General features: G+C 48.2%; 1 protein-coding gene across 5 annotated transcripts in view; it reads left to right on the forward strand.

The window, feature by feature from the left end:
- LOC119977810 (Krueppel-like factor 12) overlaps positions 1-24,437 on the forward strand; it is a 283,688-nt gene that overhangs the window by 95,446 nt on the left and 163,805 nt on the right. The gene's annotated exons all lie outside the window — the stretch shown is intronic.

Genomic DNA, 24,437 nt, shown 5'->3' on the forward strand with positions numbered 1-24,437 from the left:
CATGTGCTTGGGGGCGCCAGAGACTCGGGTCCCGCGCATGCGCAGTTGGGCCGGTGCCAACCAGCGCATGCGCGGTGGCCGCCCTCCCCCAGGGCGCCCCCCCGCTCGGGTCCACTCCCCCCGCCCACCCCCCTCGGTCCCCCCCGCCCCCCCCCCCTCGGGTCCGCCCCCCCCCCTCGGGTCCGCCCCCCCCCTCAGCCTCGGCCCCCCCCCCCCCCCACGGCCTCGGCCTCGGCCCCGCCCCCCCCTCGGCCTCGGCCCCGCCCCCCCTCGGCCTCGCCCCCCCCTCGGCCTCGCCCCCCCCCCCCTCGGCCCCGCCCCCCCCTCCCCCCAAGGGCGCCGAAGTTCAGCTTGCCGGGGGCGCCAGCAACCCTAGGGCCGGCGCTGGCTGCAGACCTCGATTAATCAGGGAGCAGAAAGCTTTCTTTCTCTTTTGCACATACAGTTGGTTATAATTCGAGGACATTTTCCAGTAATAGACACAAAAGGTAAACCAAACTAATCGCTCAATCTCTACAAACAGAATAGTGCCTTTTCCAAATAACAATTTAAAGATCCACCAGAGTGGTTCAGAGAATCACAGAAAAATACAGTGCAGAAAAGGCCCTTCAGCCCATTGAGTCTGCACCGCCGCATGAAAGGCACCTGATCTGCCAATCCTAATCCCATTTGCCAGCACTTGGCCCACAGCCTCGAATGTTAACACGTGGTTGTGCAGGAATTATTTTTTTTACAAATTTAAAGTGCCCAATTATTTCTTTCAATTAAGGGGCAATTTAGCGTGGCCAATCCATCTACCCCGCACGTCGTTGGGTTGTAGGGGTGAGACCCACGCAGACACGGGGAGAATGTGCAAACTCCACACGGTCAGTGACCCAGGGCCAGGATCGAACCCGGGTCCTCAGCGCCGTGAGGCAGCTGTGCTAACCACCGTTGTGCAGGGATTCTATATAATTGTTTGAAGAAATTGTTATAGTTTGATTTGAAGGATTGTGCAGAGAATTCAACAGTAAATAGCACAAGGGGTTAATTCCTTACAAGAACCTTCGATGTACCAATTCAACCACGCCATTTTGTCTGGAACTTGCACGATACAGGCCAACAGAAATCTTCACCAGCAAGATGTCTTTGGGAAATGGTGTTTCTGCAGAGATCTCTGTTAAGATTAGAACGGAAATTGTGTTGATCATGGTTTCGAGCTTAATTCCCAACCATCACCTGGATTTCACATAGGATTCCCCATAGTGCAGTTCCCAGCAATGGCAGTATGATTTGGTGCTGATACCTGACTGCCACTGAGGACCTTAACATAAGGTGCACAGCTGCATAAACTAAATAAGTCATTTTGGAAAAGAGGAAAGACTCCCTTCATCAAACCTATCGTATTGGGCCTCATTTGAAGCACCCATACATTCCCCTCGAGATTTCTGCTTTTCAATTATCTTGGGGTTGGAGACACTCCGGGATAGACGTTAGTGCTGCAGAACCAGCTATCAAGGTAGCAAACATGCAGGTGGGTCATAAACACTTTTTGTCAACCAACCTTCAGCAAGACTCTGTGCCATATGGTGGCCATACAAGCACATGATGTCTCCTGCCCCACTTACCATCTGCCTGGTCCAACTCATATTCCTCCCGTGTTCTCTGTGTGTCTTCCAGTCTACTCCCTGCTGCCTGAGTCTCGAATTTCCCTGAGGTAGATGCTTCTGGGTTAACTGAAGCTCAGGACAGATAACCTCATTCCCGCCCTGCATGCTTGAACCTGCAAAGATTCCTTCTCGTCAGGGTGAAGACTGTCAAGTTAAAGACCGATCACCTGTTTTTGATCTTTCCTGGTTGTTGAGATGCATTCTGCTTGAAATAAATATATTGAGCTTCCAGGAGACATCAGCCCAAAACCAATTATGCAGGCAGGAGGAATGACAGGTGCATTGTATCAAACAGGTAAATCCTTTGTGGAGCTTCTGGTGGGGTGATTGTAAATCAGGCTGTTGGTAAAGGAACACTTTCAGATGCACACTGGTAATGTAGAGTATTGCTGCAAACAATCCAAGAACTTTAATACAGGCTAAGGAGAGACAGATGGAAATGATTGGCATGCTTCGTAAAATATACTTTTGGAATGTGTGATTGGGTCTTAGCTTATTTGCTCTGGTAATGTCATTAAGCTTTTTGCTACATCAAATTGCCTGGCACGTATTGGTCATACTGGTCATGGCCTGTCACTCAGCTGCACTGCTTTTCCTGGGTCTTCTGCCTCTCCGTCGCAAGCCGTTTCACCTCCCCCCTCCCGTACTTCTGCATAATCTGGTCAAGAAGCACTTCTACATCTTCATCCTTGAGTCACAGGGCTGTCTTTACCCGGCTGAAGACTTTGCAGAGTTCACAGACAGCCTTTAAGATGAAAGGTTTGAAACACGCTGACAAAACAGTTTGGCGATGAGGTGGCCATGTTTGCCCTGAGGCTCACCTTTCAGTCCTGCAGCGGCATCTCGGTGCTCTCCTCCAAATGATCGATCTCCAAGCCAGAGACACACACATCAGCAGGAACGTTCCTTGAGCTTGCAGAGTTGGCAAAGCAGGTGCCGTGGCAGCATAACCGCCGGCAGGAGAGTGTCATTACAGCCCGTTAGGTTTGCACAGAATCATAAATGTAGGCCGGAAATTTCTGGTCGTTCGCTGGCGGCGGGATCTGCTGGTGGCACCAGCCGTGCACCCCAATCCTTGGGTTTCCCGGTGGCACGGGATGGCTTTAGTAGGAATTCCCATTGACAGCGGCGGGAACCCACAATCCCGCCACGAGGCATGCCATCTCCCGCTGCTGAGAAACACGTGCTGGGGGGCTCAAGAATCCCGCCTGTAGACTTGGTAGCTTATGATGGAAATTTCTATATATGAAAAGCCTAATTCTGTGACAAATTGCCATTGGCATCTACCTTTTCCCAGGGATTAACAATAAACTTGCTGAAATGTGCACAATTTACGTAACTTATCAATATTTACATGGCCTTCACTGTGAGTCCTGTAAGTTTGTTTGGTGTTACATGGAGATATCTTGGAGCTTGTATGGTTGAACACAAACCATTGATTGTTAACGCTTAACTAGATCTCCAAGGCACAGCCCCGCATGGGAGCTATCTCCATGTGGGTTCCTTCCAGACTTTACCACAGCGTCTACTATCATATGAATCTCAACACCTTGCCGTTCTCCAGTCCCACATTAACCCTTGCTCTACTGAACACCCTTTAACTACATGGCATGCTGATGCCCCGTACTACGTGAAATATCTAATCCGTGCCATAGCTTGCGAATGTGATTCGTAGCTGGTCCCACAAGATAAGATGCGCGTGATTTGAAAATGCGTATATCAGAACCACGATATCATTTTAACAGCGTTCACGGCTGGCCTATTTTTATTTTTTTTTACAGGCACCTTTCTGCCCAGTGGCATGAACTTCATTTACATTTCTTGAGTCTCAAATTTTCTCCCAGCGAAGAAAGTCCCTTTTAAAAAAAAAACAAACACTCATTTCTTGAGCTGCCTTGAGTCATAACATGTTTATTTAAAAGGTGTGGGCAGGTCACTCAGAATTGGTAACTGCAGCTGGAGTCGAGCACAATTCTGGGGGTTAATGGATTTAGAAAATGCTATTTTGCTTCAAAAACCGGAATTGATAGTAATGTTTTGAGCTTCAAGGGGAATTAATTAGATTGATTTAAGGCTGGGGTTACAAGAGATATTGGCGGGAATTTCCGTCCCCCATGGCGTACTTTCTGGTGGTGGAGGCAGCTCGATATTGGCCGCCGGTGGGATCTTCCCATCCTGCTGATGTCTAGGGCGTTTTGCGTGGCCTGCCTGTCCCGTCGCTGGGATCCCACTGTGGGACGGGAAAACCCCGCCCAATTGTGTCACAAAGGAGATCAAGCACATAGCTTGCAATCCAAACATCCTACACTTAAAAATATTTCACAAAGTAATTTGGGGGTCGGTCTTCAATTTGATGTGGTCAATTTGCATGGCAACCAATGAGGGTGTACGGTGGCGCAGTGGCTAGCACTGCTGCCTCACGGTGCCGGGGACCCGGGTTCGATCCCGGCTCTGGGTCACTGTCCGTCTGGAGTTTGCACATTCTCCCCGTGTCTGCGTGGGTTTCACCCCCCACAACCCAATGATCTGCAGGATAGGTGGATTGGCCGCGTTAAATTGCCCCTTCATTGGCAAAAAAAGAATTGGGTTACTCTGAAGTTATTTTTTAAAGTTTGAAGAGTTACTGTGCGCTGTTTTTCTTCTTCTTCAGGATATGAGGCTACATTTATTGTCCATCCCTAGTCACTCTGAGAGGTTAGTGCGGAGGTATTGTTTGTTATAAGGGGCTTACTTCAGAAGAGTTTGGGCCGGATTCCCCGGTTCCCATCCATGCTGCCTGTTTTCCGCCGATAGAGGCGGCCCGGCATTTGCCACCATGGGATCTTCCTATCCCTCTGATTCCTATGGCATTCTGCATGGTCTGTCCATTCTGCTGCCGGGGAACCTGTCACAGGGAGGCTGCCTTCAGCAGGGCCATAAGATCCTGCCCATTAAGAAGCAGCCACCTAATAAAGGACTGTAATCAATTAAACATTTGACCAGAAAGAAGATTAATTTCCCTGAAGGTCATTGGTGAAGCAGTTAGGTTTGAGTGACAATATGGCAGCGTTACTGGTCTGCTATAGTAAAGGTGCTATATGAATGCATGTTGTTGTTGAACAGGACAGATTATGGCATAATAATGGATTAATAAGTAAAAACAGCAGTGGGTGAAGGACTCAATCGTATAGACAGGGAGAATTGCAGGCTCAATAATTTACCTGTGTTAATCTCAGCCAGATTGGTATTGGGAGCTTCCTGATTTACCATTCGGGAATGTCGAGGAAATACAGATCTCTAAAGCTGGTTAGCAATGATATCAGATAAACAGAAGAAAAGGCAAGGGCTCTGCTTCCATAACTCCCCGCCCTCCTCCCCCGCCAGCACTCCTCACCCCCACCCCCTCCTCTCTCCCCCCCCCTCCCCCCCCCCCCCCCCCCCCCCCCCCCCACCACCCCCGCCCCACGACTGAATAGCTAGTCAGCTGGACTGACATATGAAAAATGGCCGATTGATGGCCTAATGAAGTGCTGCAGGCACCAATTGGATTTAACCCCCAACATGAATAACTGCCTCCAGGGTGAGAAAGAGAGAAGGCTGGGCTAGAAAGAAAATGCTTGACAAAATAATTTTAATTTTGGGGGGGTTGGGGGGTGGGGAGGGAGAGCAAGGCAAGATTTCTGTGGTCACGTTATAGCGAAGTGGCAGGATGATGCAAATTGACACAATTTCTGTCGCATTGCTTTGACCTTGTACATAAAATTAAGGAGAAAGGCATCATCTACTCAGCTCAACTCAATGATGTGCTGGAATATTCACAGTACGATACGCTAAAGCCTTGGACAGAGCATTTTGCTTGACCAGTGTACCTGAGGTTAGCCCAATATCTGCCCCTCTGCTACAGCCTCACTGTACCTCCAGTGTGTATCTACCATGTATGGAATGCCCTGCAGCAACTCACCAATGTTATTTTGACAGCACCTCCGTGCCCTGCAACCTCTACTGCCTAAAAGGCCAAGAACACCAAGGTTTCGGGGCCACCGTTGCCTTGAAGTTGCACACCATTAAGACCATAAGACGTAGGAGCAGAAGTAAGCCACTCAGCCCATCGAGTCTTCTCTGCCATTCCATGAGATCATGGCTGTTACTCATTCACCTAACCCTGTCTATAACCTATCACTCTGTAGACTCTTTGTGTTATCCTCACCACTTGCCTTCCCATGTGTTTTTGTGTCATCCGCAAACTTGACAATAGTGCATTCACTTCCCTTGTCCAAGTCATTAAATTACATTGCGAATAATTGTGGCCCCAGCACGGATCCCTGTGGAACACCACTAGTCACAGGTTGCTATCCTGAAAAAGCTCCCCGAATCCGAACTGTCTTTCTTCTATCAGTGAGACAATCCTCCATCCATGCTAATATAGTACCTGCAACACAATTGGCTCTTTGCTTATTCAGTAGCCTTTTGTGTGGTACTGTAGCAACCTCTTTTAGGAAATCCAAGTTTATTACGTCTACTGGTTCCCCTCCATCTACCCTGCTAACTTTAACAGATCATAGAATCTCTAAAGTGCAGAAGGATGCGAGTCGGCCCATCGAGTCTGCACTGATCCTCTGAAAGAGCACCCTATCTTGGCCCATTCCCCCACCCTATCAACATAACCCCACCTAAACTGTACATCCCTGGATGCTAAGAGACAATTTTATCATGGCCAATCCACCTAACCTGCACATCTTTGGACTGTCGCAAGATACCGGAGCACCCGGAGAAAACCCACGCAGATACGCGGAGAAAGTGAAAGCTCCACACAGACAGTTACACAAGGCCGGAATTGAACCCGGGTACTTGGCGCCGTGAGACAGCAGTGCTAACTATTGTGCCACCCTGCCACCTATATGCCGCCACTCCTTTATCGTCACTGGGTCAGAGCTCATTGTGGGAAGAGCATCATTAAAGTGTGCATCGCTTTCTTAGGACAATGAGGGATGGGCAATGCAGCTTTATCAACAAAGTAAAGACTCCAATACTTGTTGTTGATTTAACTGTAACATTGGTTGGAGATACCTAACGGGATAATTTCTGAATTTATGCTCCAGGTATGGTTCCATAGCTGTGAAATTCCTATGGGACCTTTGACCTCTGACCTCTGAATTCACCATATGGGAGAAGCACCTCCTTGGGGGAGCAAATTACAAATTTTCAAGGGGCTTTAATATCACAAAAAATCTTGTCATCACCTTGTGATATCTTGTGAATCTCTATGAAATTCTATAACTGCCAGGAAAGGAATTGTAGGGGAATATTTTGCAGATGTTTCAGAATGGGACAAACGAAAGGGCCACCATTGTGTGCGGAATAAAGGTAACAGAATAAAACAAGACAGGGCTTCAAAGGATGGTCTAATGGACAAAGGGAATAGCTGTTCATTGATGTTGGTAAAACTCCACCCACATTGGGTGGAAAGGATGGGTTAAGACCTGGAATGAAGGTTTTGTGATGGCTGAGGCGAGGTGGGAAATTATTAGGTGGCTGTGGAGAAATGCAGGAGGTTAATAAATGAAATTCTTCAAACAAAGGAATCTCAGAAACAGACAGACAAAATAAATTGAGGGTCAAATAGGAGCGATTCTATAAACCATACTCTGAGAATCACTGGTGCTAGTACTTTTCTGTAAAGATCGGTAGTCTCTCTCATTCCATTTGACATAAAAGTGAGGACAGTTAATTCTCTAGCAACATAGCATTATTCTCTCCCCATGTATTAACCTTTGCAAAACTGACAGAAAATGTATGTTCGCTTCGTAGCACGGGGGGATCTTTTTTTTAACGGAAGGGGGAGAGGAAATGCAAGCTCATTAAATCACCCATACTCTTGAGGTCAGCAATGGGTCATTGAAGGGCAGGTTTTCCTGCACTGGCCTGTCACCTTGTATTGATCAGCCAGCCATTCATTTCAGCTTCGCTTGACGCTGTCCCGCAGTAGCTATGATTGCATCAGTCAGCCCTGATTGCCATCTGGGGCTTGCCAATTTCAGTTGGCAGCGAGCGCAGCCTGCTCCCACAGAATGCGAGCAATACATTCTTGTATGCAGCACAGAGGGCAGTTAAGGAGAAGGGGGCAGGTGTATCATCTATAGTTGCCTGAATGCATCTGAGCATTGCAAAGGGAGCATATTGCTGTTTTGTGTAGAGCAGATCAAGGCTCATGGGAGGGAATAGTCTGGCATGGCATTATAATCCCCGCGACTCAAAGCTCCTTCCCTGACTGACGGATGCATCCATTAGTGAGCGGCGAGCAAATATGCCTTAAAGGGGAAGAAACTGTAATGAGCAGAAACGGAGACTCTAATGCCATTTGCCATCAACGGTGGGTGCATGTTCAGATTCTAAACACAACTGCGCAAATAATATTAACTCAGTTTAGTATTGTTTTCCACAGAGAGACAACCTTATTCACACAAGCTCAGACGCAGCATCAGTAATTACTGACTGGCCACCTTTTATTGACCATGATAGCACCACAAGGCACCATACTTCTGTCACTCATTGATGAATATAGAAACTATTCAAAATGAAAATCAAAAAGCGATGTCTGTGTAAACCCAGGTTAAAGTGCACAGAATGGGAGAAAACGCTTCAAGTTGCTGGAATTCAATATGGAATATTTCATTCCTTGCTTTCTCCCTCTGCAACTATCAGCCATTTTAAAAACTCTTATTCTTGCCCAAAGAGTGATGAGACCGTGGAACTCATTACCGCAGGGAGCAGTTAAGGCAAAGAGCATCGGTGAATTTAAGAAGAAGCTCGACAAGCCTGTACGAGGGAAGGGAATAGAGGGTTGTGATGATTGATTTGGTGAATGGGACGAAGCTTGGAATGGATGGACTGAATCGCCGAATCGGCCGTCATACATCTTATGTAAATCCAATGTAATTCAGATATTTATACTGACAATTTAAACTCCTTTTATGAATTCTGCTTCCACCATAGTTTTTAATAAGGCATATTGGGCCCCAATTCAGCTTTAGAATATTTCTCTGAACTGTTTCCTTCTTTCATTCCAAATATAAGATAGCCCTATCACACGGTGGCACAGTGGGTAGCACTGCTGCCTCACAGCGCCAGGGTCCCGGGTTCAATTCTGGCCTCGGGTGACTGTCTGCGTGGAGTTTGCTCTTTCTCCCCGTGCCTGCGTGTGTTTCTTCCGGGTGCTCCCGTTTCCTCTCACAGGCCAAAGACGTGCAGGTTAGGTGGGGTTACAGGGATAGGGCGAGGGAGTGGGCCTAGACAGGGTGCTCTTTTGGAAGGTCGGTGCAGGCCCGATGGGCTGAATGGCCTCCATCTGCAATTTAGGGATTCTGCGGATTCACATGGTTGGGCTCAAGAAATGTGCAACCATTACAATATATTTAGACCAAAAAAAATGGTTATTAGGTATATTCAAGAAAAACAACTGTTCAAAAATGTTCAATATGACACATGTGTAGCATGGGAAGGAAGAGGTGCATGTAGTGGTATTATCACTGGAATAGTAATAATCTGGGTTCGAATCCCACCATGGCAGGTGGGGAAATTTGAATTCAATTAAAGTCTGGAATTAACAGCCTAATGATAGACATAGGCCAGGATTCGCCCTTCCGGGGACCGGATTCCCACGCTGGCGGGAAAACCGGCGCCAGCGACTCCGGCGTCAACCCAAGATGAGGAATTTTCACCTGTCTCAGAGGTTAGGTGGATGGCGGAGGGGTTGGCGCCACTCCAGCCGGCACTGAAGGGCTGGCGTATTTTGGCGACTGGGCGGCGGGTTTGCTTCTCCGCAACGACCATGGCGGAACCCTACAGGGGCCGGCATGGAAGGAAGAAATGCCCCCACGGAACAGACCCGCCCATAGATCGGCGGTTCCAATCACGGGCCGGGCCACCGTGGGGGGCTTCCCCCGGGGTCGGATCCCCCCCCCCCGAGGTACAGTGCAGAAGGAGGCCATTTGGCCCATCGAGTCTGCACCAACCCTTAGAAAGAAAACGCCACACCTCCACCTTATCCCCGTAACCCAGTGACCCCACCTTTCCTTTTTTTACACTAAGGGCAATTTAGCGTGGCGAATCCACCTAACCTGCACATCTTTGGACTGTGGGAGGAAACCGGAGCACCCGGAGGAAACCCACGCACACACGGGGAGAACGTTCAGATTCCGTACAGACAGTGACCAAAACAGGGAATCGAACCTGGGACCATGGAGATGTGAAACAACTGTGCTAACCACTGTGCTACCGTGCTGCCCTGAAATGATTGTCACAAAAACCCATCTGGTTCACTAATGTCCTTTAGGGAAGGAAAATCTGCCATCCTCGCCTGGTCTGGGCTACAGGTAATGTCAGATTGATAGATATGTGGTTGACTCTGAAATTCCTCTGAGTTCAAGGGCAATTGGGGATGCCCACTTACCATGAATTGAAATTGAAAATGTGCAGATCTCACATACAGGGCGAAGGGTGGTAATTGTTGGTTGATATTAATCAACCCATCCAAGTGCCCTTTTCATTATGAAGGTTTCCTAGGATATGGGTAGCAAAGTGGTTAGCACTGTTGCATCACAATACCAGGGACCCGGGTTCGATTCCCGGTTTGGGTCACCGTCTTTGCGGAGTCTGCACGTTCTCCCCAATGTCTGCGTGGGTTTCCTCCGGGTGCTCCGGTTTCCTCCCACAAGTCCCGAAAGATGTGCTTGTTCGGGTGATGTGGACATTCCGAATTCTCCCTCTGTTTACCCTAACTGTCGCCAGAGTGTGGCGACGAGGGGATTTTCACAGTAAATTCATTGCAGTGTTAATGTGCGCCTGCTTGTGACAATAATAAAGATTATTATTATTAATAGCTACATTGGCTACCATGCCTACACTAGCAAGAGTCTAAAAAACTGAATTAGGAATTGGGTTGTCTTGAATTCTATTTGTAGTTGTAGCCAACCGAGTTACAATTTTAATCTTCAAAAACAATGGTTGAGGATACAGGAGGAGCCAGGGGGCGAAATTCTCCAACCCCCCGCAGGGTCGGAGAATTGCCCGGGGCTGCCGAAAATCCCGCCCCCCGCCGTGGCAGAAATTCTCCGCCACCCGGGAATTGGCGGGGGCGGGAATCGCGCCGCCCCGAGCGGCGAGCCCCCTGCGCCGATTCTCCGACCCGCGATGGGCTGAAGACCCGCCGCTGGGTGGCCTCTCCCGCCGCCATGGTTTGAACCACCTCTGGTGGCGGCAGGATCGGCGGCACGAGCGGGCCCCCGGGGTCCTGGGGGGGGGGGTGCGCGGGGCGATCGGACCCCGGGGGGGTGCCCCCACGGTGGCCAGGCCCGCGATTGGGGCCCACCGATCGGCGGGCGGGCCAGTGCCGTGAGGGCACTCGTTTTCTTCCGCTGCCGCCACGGCCTCCACCATGGCGGAGGCGGAAGAGAATCCCCCAGCGCGCATGCGCCGGTGGTGACATCAGCGGTAGCTGACGCACCGGCGCATGCGCGAACCGGCGTAGGCCTTTCGGCCAGCCCCGACGCCGGCCGGCGGGCGTCAAAGGCTGTTGTGCCGGTTTTGCCGCCAGTCAGCGTGGTGCCAACCACTCCGGCGTGGTCCTAGCCCACAGAGAATTCCGCACCTTTGGGGAGGCCCGACGCCAGAGTGGTTGGCGCCACTCCGCTACGCCGGGACCCCCCACCCCGCCGGGTAGGGGAGAATCCCGCCCCAGATTTCTCCTCGCGTCACAGCGTTCTTTCTCTTATCTGACGGAATCCACTCTGGCAGCTGAATCTATTTGGTCAGTGATGGCACTCCTGCACCACTCATGTTGGCAGACATTAAAATTCCCCCCCCCCCCCCCCCCCTTCCCCATTGTACACATTGCTACCTCAATTCCCACAATGTCCCCTCAATGCTTATCAGTGGTGTTAATTCAACAGTTGCGAGCTGGGACAGCCGGGGCTGCTAAGGTGGAAATTGGGAGGTTTACATGGTTTTTTTTTTGACAGCGGAGTAGGTTCAAAGGGATGCATGGCCCAGCCTTGCCATCAGCTCCTACATATCTCTGAAATTGATGAGGAATCCCGTGATTCTTACACTCGCTGTACAAAATGAGAGCCACTTTCCACATCTTCATTTTCCTTGTCTAATCAACACCAAAAGATCCATGTTCAAAAAAAGATGTGCCAGGTTTTTTTCCCGGAAAAGTACCGGTGCTCTTAATAATGAGCAAGCCATCCAGCAAATTCAGGTGATTAAGCGAAAGGTGAGAGCCGATCTCTCCAGAATGTGACAGCTGATTTTCACAGCACAAATGGCATCTTGTTCTTCACAGCAATTTTTATATTTAAGAACTTGCTGGATTTGTGCATTAAATGAAACTCTTCATCGGTCGTAGCGCAAGTACCCTTTAAATAACATGATTATTGTTCATGGCTGTCAATCAATATCTTTGGCTAGAAAAGAAACTGTTAGGGCAGCACGGTGGCCAAGTGGTTAGCATAACCGCCTCACGGCGCTGAGGTCCCAGGTTCGATCCAGGCTCTGGGTCACTGTCTGTGTGGAGTTTGCACATTCTCCCCGTGTCTGCGTGGGTTTCGCCCCCACAACCCAAAAATGTGCAGAGTAGGTGGATTGGCCACGCTAAATTGCCCCTTAATTGGAAAAAATAATTGGGTAATCTAAAAAGGTTGGAAAAAGAAAAGAAACTGTTTAGTCTGGTCAATCAGATTTATTCGAGGAACTTTTGTGCAGTTTTAAATACTGAGACTTTTTCTTTTTTTGTTCTTTCTGTCTCTTTTCTCTCTCTCTTAATCCAGTCTTTCTTTCCCTCGTTTATTCCCCTCCTTCTACCAGTAGGGGTTCTGAAGAATGAAAGGTGATCTTATTGACACATAAATTGACATGTGAGGTGACTTGCCAAGGTGGATTCTGGATGGATATTTGCCCTGCTGGGAGAAACCAGAACGAATCATAGAATTAACAGTACAGAAGGAGGCCATTTGGCCCATCAAGTTTGCACCAGCCCTTGGAAAAAGCATCCTACTTAAGCCCATGCCTCCACCCTATCCCTGTAACCCAGTAACCCATCTAACCTTTTTGGACACTGAGGGCAACTTATCATGGCCAATGCACCTAACCCGCACATCTTTGGATGTGGGAAGAAAGCGGAGCACCCGGAGGAAACCCACGCACACACGGGGTGGACGTGCAGACTCCGCACAGACAGTGACCCAAGCTGGGAATCGAACCCAGGTCCCTGGTGCTGCGAAGCAACAGTGCTAACCACAGTGCTACCGTGTCGCACAGTTTAAACATCATGGGCGCGATTCTCCCAAACCGGGAGAAATCGTAAGGCTGGCGTCAAACCCGGGCGGGTTTGACGCCGGCCCCCCCCCTTCCCGACCGGGAACCGATTCTGGTCCCCGGTCGGGGCTAGCAGCCCGACGCCGTAAGCTCCGGCATCACGGGCTTAACGAATTTCGTTAAGCCCGCTTGCCCGAGTTAGCGCCGGCTGACGCGTCATATGACGTCAGCCGCGCATGCGCGGATTGGAAGACTCCAACCCGCGCATGCGCGGATGACGTCATCGCGTATTTGCGCGAAACCCGCGCATGCGCGGGCTGGGATGCCCCTCAGCCGCCCCGCGAATGGATACTGCGGGGCGGCGGAAGGACAAATAGTGCGCGGGCATCGGGCCCGCTGCCCGCGATCGGTGCCCACCAATCGCGGGCCCATGGCACCCTTGGCACGGCCATGGTACTGCCGTGCCAATCGGTGCCATGGTTATAAAATGCGAGTGTTTACGGCCGTTTTTACGAACGGCCAGACCAGGTATGTTTGCCGTTCGTAAAAACAGCCGTAAAGGGCTGGGAACTCGGCCCATCCATCAGCTGTGAATCGCTGCCGGCCGTAAAAAACGGCGGCAGCGATTCGTGTCGGAGTTGGGCGTGGGGGGGGGGGAGAATAGCGGGAGGGCGTCGGAACAGCGTGGCCGTAAAATTTTACGAGCCACGCTATTCTCCGCACCGTCGGGAGTGCGGAGAATCTCGCCCAAGGGGTCTCCTATTTAAGTCTGAGGAGGATTATTTTCTCTCAGCGGACCATTAGTCAGTTGAACTCTCTTTCCCAGCGCGTGATGGAGGCAGGGTCATTGGTTGGGATTTTCTGGCCCTCCCATGGCACGTTTTTCCACAGCGGGCGTTCCCATGGTGCGTGGAACGAGCGATTGGACACCAGTTGGATCTTCCAATCCAGCCAAAGTCTATGGGTTTTTACGTTGGTTGCCCTCCCGTCACTAGGGAATGCACCTCGAGGAGTCATAGAAAATAGAAGAAGGAGGAGGCCATTCGGCCCTTCGAGCCTGTTCAACCATTCATTAAGATCACGGCTGATCATCAAGTTCAATACACTAATCCCCCCCCCCCCCCCCCCCCCCCCCCATCCCTTGATCCCTTTAGCCCCAAGAGCTTTATCTAATATAGACTTTGGTATGATGAAATTCCCCGCCCGGGGGAGGGGCTGAGAAATCCGGCCCATTGACTATTCCTTGGCCATCAAGGGAGTCAAAGGATATCTGGAGTAGGCGGGAATATAGAGTTGAGGCTACAGTCAGAATGACAATGATCATATTGAATGGCAGAGCAGTCCCGAGAGGCCAAATGACCTATTCCTGCTCCTGAATTGTACGTTTGTGCAAAACTTTTCTTGAGGTGATTTTACCCTCCGCCTATCCAGGGGCTGTTTAGCACGCAGCTAAATCGCTGGCTTTGAAAGCAGACCCAGGCAGACCAGCAGCACGGTTTGATTCCCGTAACAGCCTCCCCGAATAGGCGCCGGAATGTGGCGACTAGGGGCTTTTCACAGTAACTTCATTTGAAGCCTACTCGTGACAATAAGCGATTTTCATTCATTTCATTTCACCACACCCAGAACAGGTTTTGCATTTGCACAGGTCGTGCACATCATCTTTTTCCATATTAGTGTTCCTGCAGTGAATGATTAACTGGAGTCTACTTGATGTACAAATACATTGATAACCAAAGTAGATTTTGTTTGCCGAGTACCCATTACACAGACGCTGGCTGCCCTCCAGAACCTCACCTAAATGTTCATTCCCCATATGTGGGGTGTGCAAGGAAGCTGTTTTACCACGGTGCATAGTGGTTCAGCTTCTCAATCCTGTCAATCCCTGGATGCGCACCCTTGTCAGGAAGGCCAAATCGGATGCGGAACCAGATATCCACCTCTAGCCACTGTCGAACCAACGGCTGTCAACGCAGAATGTGGCGAAGAATATTAAAATGGACACAGGAATCGAAAGAGAAGGTTCTGCTGCGGCAAATACTGTGGGGGCGGCAGGCAACTTGTACCTCATCTTCTGCTGCTTTTGTCATTATAAATTCGCTATAACGGCTAACTTTATTCTCAACCCGTACCAGCCTCCCCGGACAGGCGCCGGAATGTGGCGACTAGGGGCTTTTCACAGTAACTTCATGAAGCCGACTCGTGACGATAAGCGATTTTCATTTTCATTTCGACCCCCAAAGGAAGCAACAGTGCAATAATACCAAAACTTATTTGTTTCCACCCATTCCGTGAGCCACTAAGGGCACTAGCAACCCAATAAAAGTCTCTGAAATAAAGAGTTAAAGTAATTATCCAACTGTATTCCCTGATGATGAATACCACACAATTTCCATAATCATTTAATGCTATAAAAATTAAATAGGAGAGTTAATTAATAGTGCAGCAAATGTGCCTTAATGCCACAGCTGCAATATAAACATCATTCTACTTGAGAGGACTGTTCAGTGGAGCAATGAGGATGGGAGAAAAGCGAGAGGCGACATAAGCCGGGATTTTCAAGGCCCACACCTCCTGCCCCATGTCCCTCCGGCGGGAAAAGCCGGTAAATCCCATCCATAGTTTTCCCTCTTAATTTGGAGTCACTTAATTCAAATTATCCGTTAATTCAAAGCAATGCTATTTCTACTATTTTAGTTACTTAATCTGAATTACTGGACAATGCATTAATACATAAATAATAATGAATACATTTTCCTTCAGTCCCAAAAGCACTTTGAACTAGTCACGAACCACATTGCTCAGCAGAGTCAGTTACGTTCTTCTATTACAATAGAGAATTAACATCATTAACCCTGCCCTACTCACCCCCCCCCCCCACCCCCCTCCCCCCCCCCCCCCCACCCCCACCTCAAATACTTTTAACAGTCATTTACAGTCGTCAACCTTTGACCTTCCAGTGTTTCTGGGGTGCATGATAAGCTTGACATTTCTGCCGTACCGGTCCACAAGATATACCTGTGTGACTTCACACAAAAAAAACGGAAACAGAAATACGTCGAAAAGACTGAAATACTGACAGTAAAAATGGCTGAAAGAAGTTTGGAGAACCAACATTGGAAGGAATTGGAGAAAGGAAGAGGAAGGGAGAGGAAGAAGGCGGGGAAGAAAAAAGGGAAAAGTGCAGCTAACATGATGGCGAAGAAAGGATTACAAAGTAAAAGAATGAAGGCTCGGAGTTTAAGAGGAGAGTTAAGAACCCCATAATGGGTTGGATTCTCCGCCCCCTCCCCCCCCCCCCCGGCCGCGTGTTTCATAGCGACGCACCGTTCACTGGTAGCAGGATTCTATCTTCCTGACACTTCATAGAATCCTAGAATTTACAGTGCAGAAGGAGGCCGTTTGCCATTTGGCCCATCCAATCTGCACCAGCCCTAGAAAAGAACACCCTACTTAAGCCCACGACTCCACCCCTTCCCCGTAACCCAGAAACCCCACCTAATCTTGTGGACACTAAGGGGCAATTTAGCATGGCCAGTCCACCTAACCTGCACATCTTTGGACTGTGGGAGGAAACCGGAGTGCCCGGAGGAAGCCCACGCACACACGGGGAGAACGTGTAGACTCCGCACTGTCACCCGAGGCCGGAATCGAACCTGGGCCTCTGGAGCTGTGAGGCAGCAATGCTAACCATTGTGCCACTGTGCCACCCCAAAAATGTCTTGTCAATGGGATTTCTCATTGAAGCCATCCCACGCTGCGGGGAAACCAAACGGGGGTCGCTGATTGCAGAAATAGAGAATCCCAATAGCGAATTCCAGCCAATAAATCACAGAGGGAGAGTCAACAAGGTGACTCCACGAGTTTGTAACCCATTAGTGTGGTAGTTGGATGTACTCCTGCGGCATTGGATGCATGTCATCTCGGGAGATGGAACTCTTCCTGTTAAAATGTTAATTTAAAAAAGCAGACCAAGGCAGGCCAGCAGCACGGTTCAATTCCCGTACCAGCCTCCCCGAACAGGCGCCGGAATGTGGCGACTAGGGGCATTTCACAGTAACTTCATTTGAAGCCTACTTGTGACAATAAGCGATTTTCATTTCATTTCAATTTTACTGAGAACGAGCACAAAACCCATTCCAGTATTGACTCCAAAGAGTTGCATGGCTGTGGGCCAGAAAAGTGGAGGCGACTTTCTGTTCTTCACACCTGCCTGTGCTCCAGTGCAGCCTATGTTTGCACAGCTGAGATGGGAAATTAGCAGGGGATCATCAATGCGACACTGAATGGCTACCCCAATGCCTTAAAAAATCCTGTTTTATACACAACTGTGCTCCCCGGGCAGGAACGCAGGTGACAATGTAAATCATCTTAAAAGCAAAATGTCTTTGCTGAGTGTACAATTCCTGGTGATGGGGTGACAAACCAGTGAGAATATTGACAATCTGCAACAGTGATCTGTTTAGCAATCTCCCTGATGACTGATAAACCAGTGTTTAAGTTGATAACATCAGTAAAACTGACTAGAATCCTGTTCCGCAGTACTGGTCTACCAAGGAGGAGTATTTGATTTAATCTGAGTTTAGCCTTAGAGGCTGAATGCAGATATTTGAGAAAGTTAAGCTGCAGATAATAGTGTATCATCATTTCAACCCCCCACCCAGGTCAGCATAGAAATAAAAGCCACTTGTGAATACTGAATGTTTCTCTTCTACATGGGTCGCAATTTTCCTTTAAAGTTTAATTCGGCTGCAAACCAAAATGGAAAATGTCATATCCTTTCCTGGGGCCCAAAATTGTTGTCTTAATATGTCACTTAGCTGCACCAATGCCATTGCAGCTTCTTCACGACATCAAAGAGTGTCCCATGGACCTTTTGTTGTTCTGCGGTTTCAGTACCTCAAAGAAATTTTTAAATCTTGAATTGCTTTCACTTTTCATGTTTGGTGTTAGCACAAAATACCGTGGGGAACAGTAATAGGCAGTGCCACCTGAGCTCCAGATTCCAACTTGGGAGCCATACCCTTTTCTTATTTACACTTTGCAGTTAAGAGTACAAATTCAGGACTCGCGATCTTTGGGGTTGGGGTAGAGCCGGGAGTGCAGGAGGCGAAAGAGGCCGGTGTGCTGGCCTTTGCGTCCCTAGTAGCCCGGCGAAGGATTTTGCTACAGTGGAAGGACGCGAGGCCCCCACGCGTGGAGACCTGGATTAATGACATGGCGGGCTTCATTAAGCTTGAGAAGGTTAAATTCGCCCTGAGAGGATCGGTGCAAGGGTTCTTTAAACGGTGGCAACCTTTCCTCGACTTTCTAGCTCAACGATAGGGTACTGGGACAGTAGCAGCAGCAACCGGGGGGGGCGGCGGGGGGGGGGGGGGGGGGGGGGGGGGGCGGGGGGGGACGTTGATTATGTTGGCTTATTTTATTTAAATTTGATTTATTTAATTTTAATTTATGGTTAAGTTCTCTTGTTGGGGGGGGGGTGGGGGGAGTGTGATACATGTGATGTTACGGTATGGGGGAAATTGTGGGTGTTATGGGGCTGTTAGTTGCATATTACTGCTTGTTGCTATACTTGTTGTTATATTTTTATATTTTCTGTAAAAAATTCCAATAAAAATTATTTTTTTTAAAAAGAGTACAAATTCAGGGCAGGGCTTTGAGGTCGGAATAACTGTGAGTTCATCAGCGCTTGTCGTTATTAAAGAGCAGATTGGACAGCCATCTCCAGCATCTGCCTGCACGCAGATGAATCCACACATCTGGGAGACGCTGTCTTGGTTTGTCCCCGCCCCTCCACAAGCCTGGCAGCAGAGTTGCCCCCGCAAGAGATTGCACGTTAAAATACATGAAGAATTGTGCAACTATGGAATTTGGCCACCAGATACCCCTGAACTCATCAGAAATACTTAATGCCCATTCATGAGTTAGTGAATTTTTAAATGGTGCGGCAGGCCTTGGGTGCTCCAAACAACTGGTCCGTCACTGACGATTTGCTGTGACCGTCAGATTTTAATTATTGTTGGAGGTTTAAAAATTAAAGCAATCTTTGGGACCTTTTCTTTCCATCTCATTTATTTCTTTCCCTCTTAATTCCGTCTTTCTTTTCCTCCCCTTATTTTGCTTTCTTTATATGATATTACATTGAATTTTACATTGTAACTCACACTTCCTGGTGTAGACTCTGCATGCCTCAATAAGAATCTTTCAATCCTGTTGGAGAGCCTCACTGTTACCGGCACTGTTCATAAATCCAAGATCCCATGTGGAAGATGTTGCAAGGGTTCAGGCTTCCCAAATGAAGGTAAATTGCAACATGAAAGCCCACATGTGGAGAAAGATGCCATGGAACAAAAGGTGGTAATGGTACTCAAAGAAAAAAAGCAAGGAATCAGGATGAGAATTGATGATAGTTCTCTCTGAAAGCAAAAACAGAAAAACAAGATGCAGACTGGCAATTGATCAGAAAAAGCTTTACCAGGACCTTTACCACTCTCTTATGTTCTATGACACCTTTGTCATTTAATGATCTCTCTTGCCGTCTGCCCTATCCCAGGCCTGAGGTTTGGATGAGAGCCCAGACTCCCATAAAGGGTAAGACACTGCTGGGGAGAGGGGAAAACTTTACCTGATTGACAGCTTAATGATCTTATAATAAGTTATTTATCCGTGATTTCTTTTGTCAATGACTCACTGTTCCTTTGCAGAAGATAAAGAGCTGTCAATTTGCTTATACCTTCTATTTTTTTTGATTACTTTACGGGGCATGAATATTTCTGGCTGGGACAGCGTTTATCGCCCGTCCTGAACTGACCACTACTTTAGAGAGTCAAACACATTGCTTGCGGACATATGGGCCAAACCAGGCAAGGATGGTAGATTTCCTTTTCTAAAGGTCATGAGCGAACCAGATGGGTTTTTATGAAAATCAATTCATGGTGATTATTGGACTTTTAATTCCAGATTCTTATTGAATTCAATTTCACCATCTGCCATTGCAGGCAAGATTTGAACCCGGGATCGGATCCCAGATCTTACCCTGGGTTTCTGGATTACTCGTCCAGTGACAATCCCACTGCGACAACATCTCCCCTTGAATTCTGTTACTGATACCCTAAAGGTTTGTTTGATGGATACTTTTATCGTGTTGTAGCAACAGCAGTTCTTTCGAAAAGAACATTTGAAGGACAGCTATAAGCATATTGAACAGCGAATGCCATTCATTTGCTGCTAATCGAAAAAAATCTGAGCCATTATGAAACCAGCTCAATCTGCAGCATTGATAAGCACAAGATTAAAATTACTAAACGCAATAACTGCTAATAAATCCTACCTATTATTTGGTTATTGGAAGATAATGCATAACAATTGCATTATTCCCAATTTGTGTGTACAATTTTACACTCCTGCAATGTCTACTGGATTAGCCATTCACTAACCTCCCATTTGTTCTCCTTGTCTTTTCATTGTTCATCTAAATGTATGACGTTAGTTTCCTAAACAGGAACCCTCAATCAAAAACCTTCCTACATTGCCAGAAACTTATTTAAGTGTCACTTATTTTCGCAATGTTGAGGAGTTTTGTAATTGATGGGGTTTGCTGGTGGTGAGTAGAATCCTATAGCCGCTGCTTAAGCACCAGGAGATGCTGACAGGGTTTGTGAAGAAAAAGAGGCATGAATTCAAACTGGGAAGCAGATTTGAAAATACGCCTGGTTAACGCTGATTGAGGTGGCAGCCTTTACATTTTGAGGCTATTTTTCCTGACTCGTATTGAATGTGTGTCTGAGGTTCGCTCTCCTTGGCGGTTCTTAAGGTTGGAGAAGTCGGGCTAGCGGGGTCCAGTGATATTCGTGTCAGGCCGCTGTGCAGTATCGAGTGGCAGCATTGTATTATAAATGAGCTGTCATGCTTCTTAATGACGATTCTAATTCATGTTGGTTTTGGAAATTGTTTTGGTGAGAGTGAGCTGTCTTTATGCTTGAAGCGAGGGACAGCAACGCAGCGAAATGGGAGGTTTTCCAGATCCTCGTGTCAAGTGAGAGAATGGAAAAGATATACAGCCAAGCGATCTGCAGAGTGACCTTTCTCAGCTACACCACAGAGCAGTCTGACCAGCTTTCCCATAGTTTAAGGGATTCTCTTTGGATTTGATTGTTTCCCTTATGTCTCCGACAACCTATGGGAGATTGGGTCTGGGAGGCACCTCCTGTGTTCGCCTTTATTTCTCCCGTGAGCACATTGTGGTTACCCAGGGGAAGTTATGATCATAAAGCTTGATCATAACCCCCCCCCCTCCACTCTTCCCAAAGGCCCCAGTCCCCAGCTCTTGCCCACCACCCTTTGGTCACCATCCTCAGTCCACCCGCTCTTATGATCAGAATCCCCACCACACTCTCAGGACAAACCGGCAGCCCACCCACACCTGACCTTACCCACCAACCCCCCCCCCCCCCCCCCCCCCCCCCCACCCCCCCCACCCCCCCGCCCCTCTCCGGCCCCGCAACCACCAATCCCAGACCAAAGATCTGAGTTTCCATTCTTTAATTTCATAAGGATTAGTCACCCTGTCACAAAGGATCACCTCGACTGCGGAATAATAACGCATTAATGATCCTGTGCCATTGCCAACTGAGTGCCAATTGGTGCAATAGCTTTAATACTTTACATCATTCACTGTCACAATTTGAGATTTGAACTCATTGAACCTTCGCAGTGTGCAGTTGGTTTAGCCCAAGTATTAAATCTGTGGCTTTCATGATTACAAACTTTTGTTTTCCGATGTCACTCAAGATTGGGAATATCTGCCTGGGACTCGCTGCCACGGACTGTAGAGAGCCCTACACTGCGTTAGTGTCAAGGGTTATTCAACTCACATTGCTTGTCAAAAATTCAGGTGGCAAAGGATTTTCCAACCATTCCGATAAACAAAGTTGAAACAGCACTCTTTGTAATTCCATTCGCATCAGCAGCCATTTGGATCTGAGCCTCAATTTCCATACCTCCGACCATGTCAGAGTAGAGGTGTGGCAGGAGAGGTATTTAAAAATAAGAGATGGGGCATGATTCCAATATTCCTGCACCCATTCCTGACACCTCCATTTTTCAGTGGGGTCGGAAAAGGGTGCATGTAGCTAGCCAGCCCCCAGCACTCCAACCTGTATTGCAGGGTTTGCATTTCCTTGGCCCCCACACTTGGCGTGCAGTCAAACCAAGTTCTCCATGACTCGTTGTTCATGGTGCCTCAGGGGAGTCGTGAACCATGGGCCCAGATTTTTGCTGCCAGTTCGGGTGCGCAGGGTGGGAGAATTTCCAGCCTGAAGGCCTGACCTTTACAAATGGTCACTGCCATAATATCCACTCATGTATATAATGAGATGCAGACAGGCAGCGATTGACACATAGGATGACCAGTAAGCACACAACACAGTACAGCCAATCATCAGACAGGACACTGCTACTATAAAAGCCAGAGGGCACTAGGTGTCCCGCTCTCTCGGGACCCAGCTACTGAGACAGTCAGAGTCCACGAGCTAGCAAGTGCAAACACCATGCGGTAGCTAGTAAGCCTGGTCAGGCTACTACAAGGTCACCAGTCAGATCAGTATAGTGTCGACCCATCGCTGAATATGTACAGCAGCTCTATAGTTGAATAAAACAGTGTTGGATCTTCTCCAGTGTTAGACGTCTGTTTCACACTTCCCTGCATCGAATGCAGTCCACATCGAACCAACCTGCCTAACACATCAAGGTCACAACAGTCACCTACACGCTGGATTTTCTTTCTGGAGGTAGTGGCGGGGTGGAGTGTAGGCTGGATTAAATGTTGAGCCTGCTATCTCCCAGGATGAAGGTAGAGGCTGCCAAGTATGGAGGCAGGGTGTGCGCAAGACCTGACTCTGTGCTCTGACACGTTTAAAAGTAATTTAATAAAAAGATTAAAACAAAAACAGCGCTCTCCACCTCATGCAGTGCCCTTGTCCCTTCCATGCCAACCGATGCCACCTCATGTCCCCACCCATCCTGCCATGATCCTTCATACTCTCATGTCCCTCACATCAGCATGGTTCTTTATAGACCCTCTGCCAACTTAGTGCCAATTTATGCCCCTGCCCACCATTCTTCATTGTTACCCTTTCATGCCAATTTATCTAGGATTCTTTCACAGTTCTTTGACAGTTTGACTGTTCTTTGACATCAGAACAGTTCCTTGACAGCTTCAACAATTTCAATGGGTTCATGCACTTTCTACGCATAATTATGTTTACCGTTCACAATCCCAGAGGATGCCTTACCTCTCTTAAAGGGTGGTGCACCAAAGATGTCCTGGGATACTATCCACAGGGGTGCCTTGGATAGCATGGGTGGCTCACAGCACTAGGGATGCGGGTTTGATTCTGACCTTGGGTGACTGTGTCAAGTTTGCACATTCTCCCCGTGTCTGCGTGGGTTTCCTCTGGGTGCTCTGGTTTCCTTCCACAGTCCAAAGTTGTGCATGTTAGGTGGATTGACCATGCTAAATTGCCCCATAGCATCAAAGGAGGTGTAGGTTAGGTGGGGATATGGAGTTACAGCGGTAGGAGGAGGGAGTGGGACTAGGTAGGGTGCTCTTTCAGAGGGTCAGTCTAGAATCGATGGACTGAATGGCCACCTTTTGCACAGTAGGAATGCAAATGTGCTGCTGATTCACTAACACCCATTTTACACTATCATGCAAAGTCAAAATCAATCCCTTGGTCCCTAATTTATTCTCAACTCAGCACTGTTCACAAATTGAACAATTAACCTAATTTTATATATTATTGAGGTAGGTGCAGTGGCCGTGTTCGCAATGTTAATAAGCAAGTACTGATTTACTAACCAGGGTAGATGATATAGAATTCATAATTTCACAAGTGTATATTTATTTAAATTTTGCTTTCGATCAACAAAAACAACTTGTATTTATGTAGGAGCACATTTAATATCTCTTGATTCTCCCCAGGAGCACTATCATAACAAAACAAAACCATAAGGAAGAGAGACAGTGAGGTTTTGGCAAAGGAATGCAGAGTTTAGGGCTTTAGACAGCTGAATGCAGCCCTGAGTGTTTGAAGCTGGGGGGTGCTCGGGAGGCTAGAAGCAGAAGAGCATGGAGATCTAAAAAGGGTGTGCAGGAGGTTAGAGAGAAGCAGATATTTTTCCTGAGAACTGTTAAGTCTAACTGAACCTCTTGAGCACACTGGGGATGCACGTTCGTCGTGCATTTACAAATAGCAGGAGGGGCGGCATGGTGACACAGTGGTTAGCACAGCTTCAGGGACCCTTGGGTGACTGTGTGGAGTTTACACTTTCTCCCCTTGTCTGCGTGGGTTTCCTTCGGGCCCTCCGTTTCCTCCCACAGAAAAATATTCCCAGGTTCGGTGGATTGGCCATGCTAAATTGCTCCTTAATATGCAAAGATATGCAGGTTAGGTGGGGTTACGGAGTTACGGCGGCGGAATGGGCCTCGGCAGG

This window comes from Scyliorhinus canicula, chromosome 14 (assembly GCF_902713615.1).
Source record: "Scyliorhinus canicula chromosome 14, sScyCan1.1, whole genome shotgun sequence".
NCBI classification, from domain to species: Eukaryota; Metazoa; Chordata; class Chondrichthyes; order Carcharhiniformes; family Scyliorhinidae; genus Scyliorhinus; species Scyliorhinus canicula.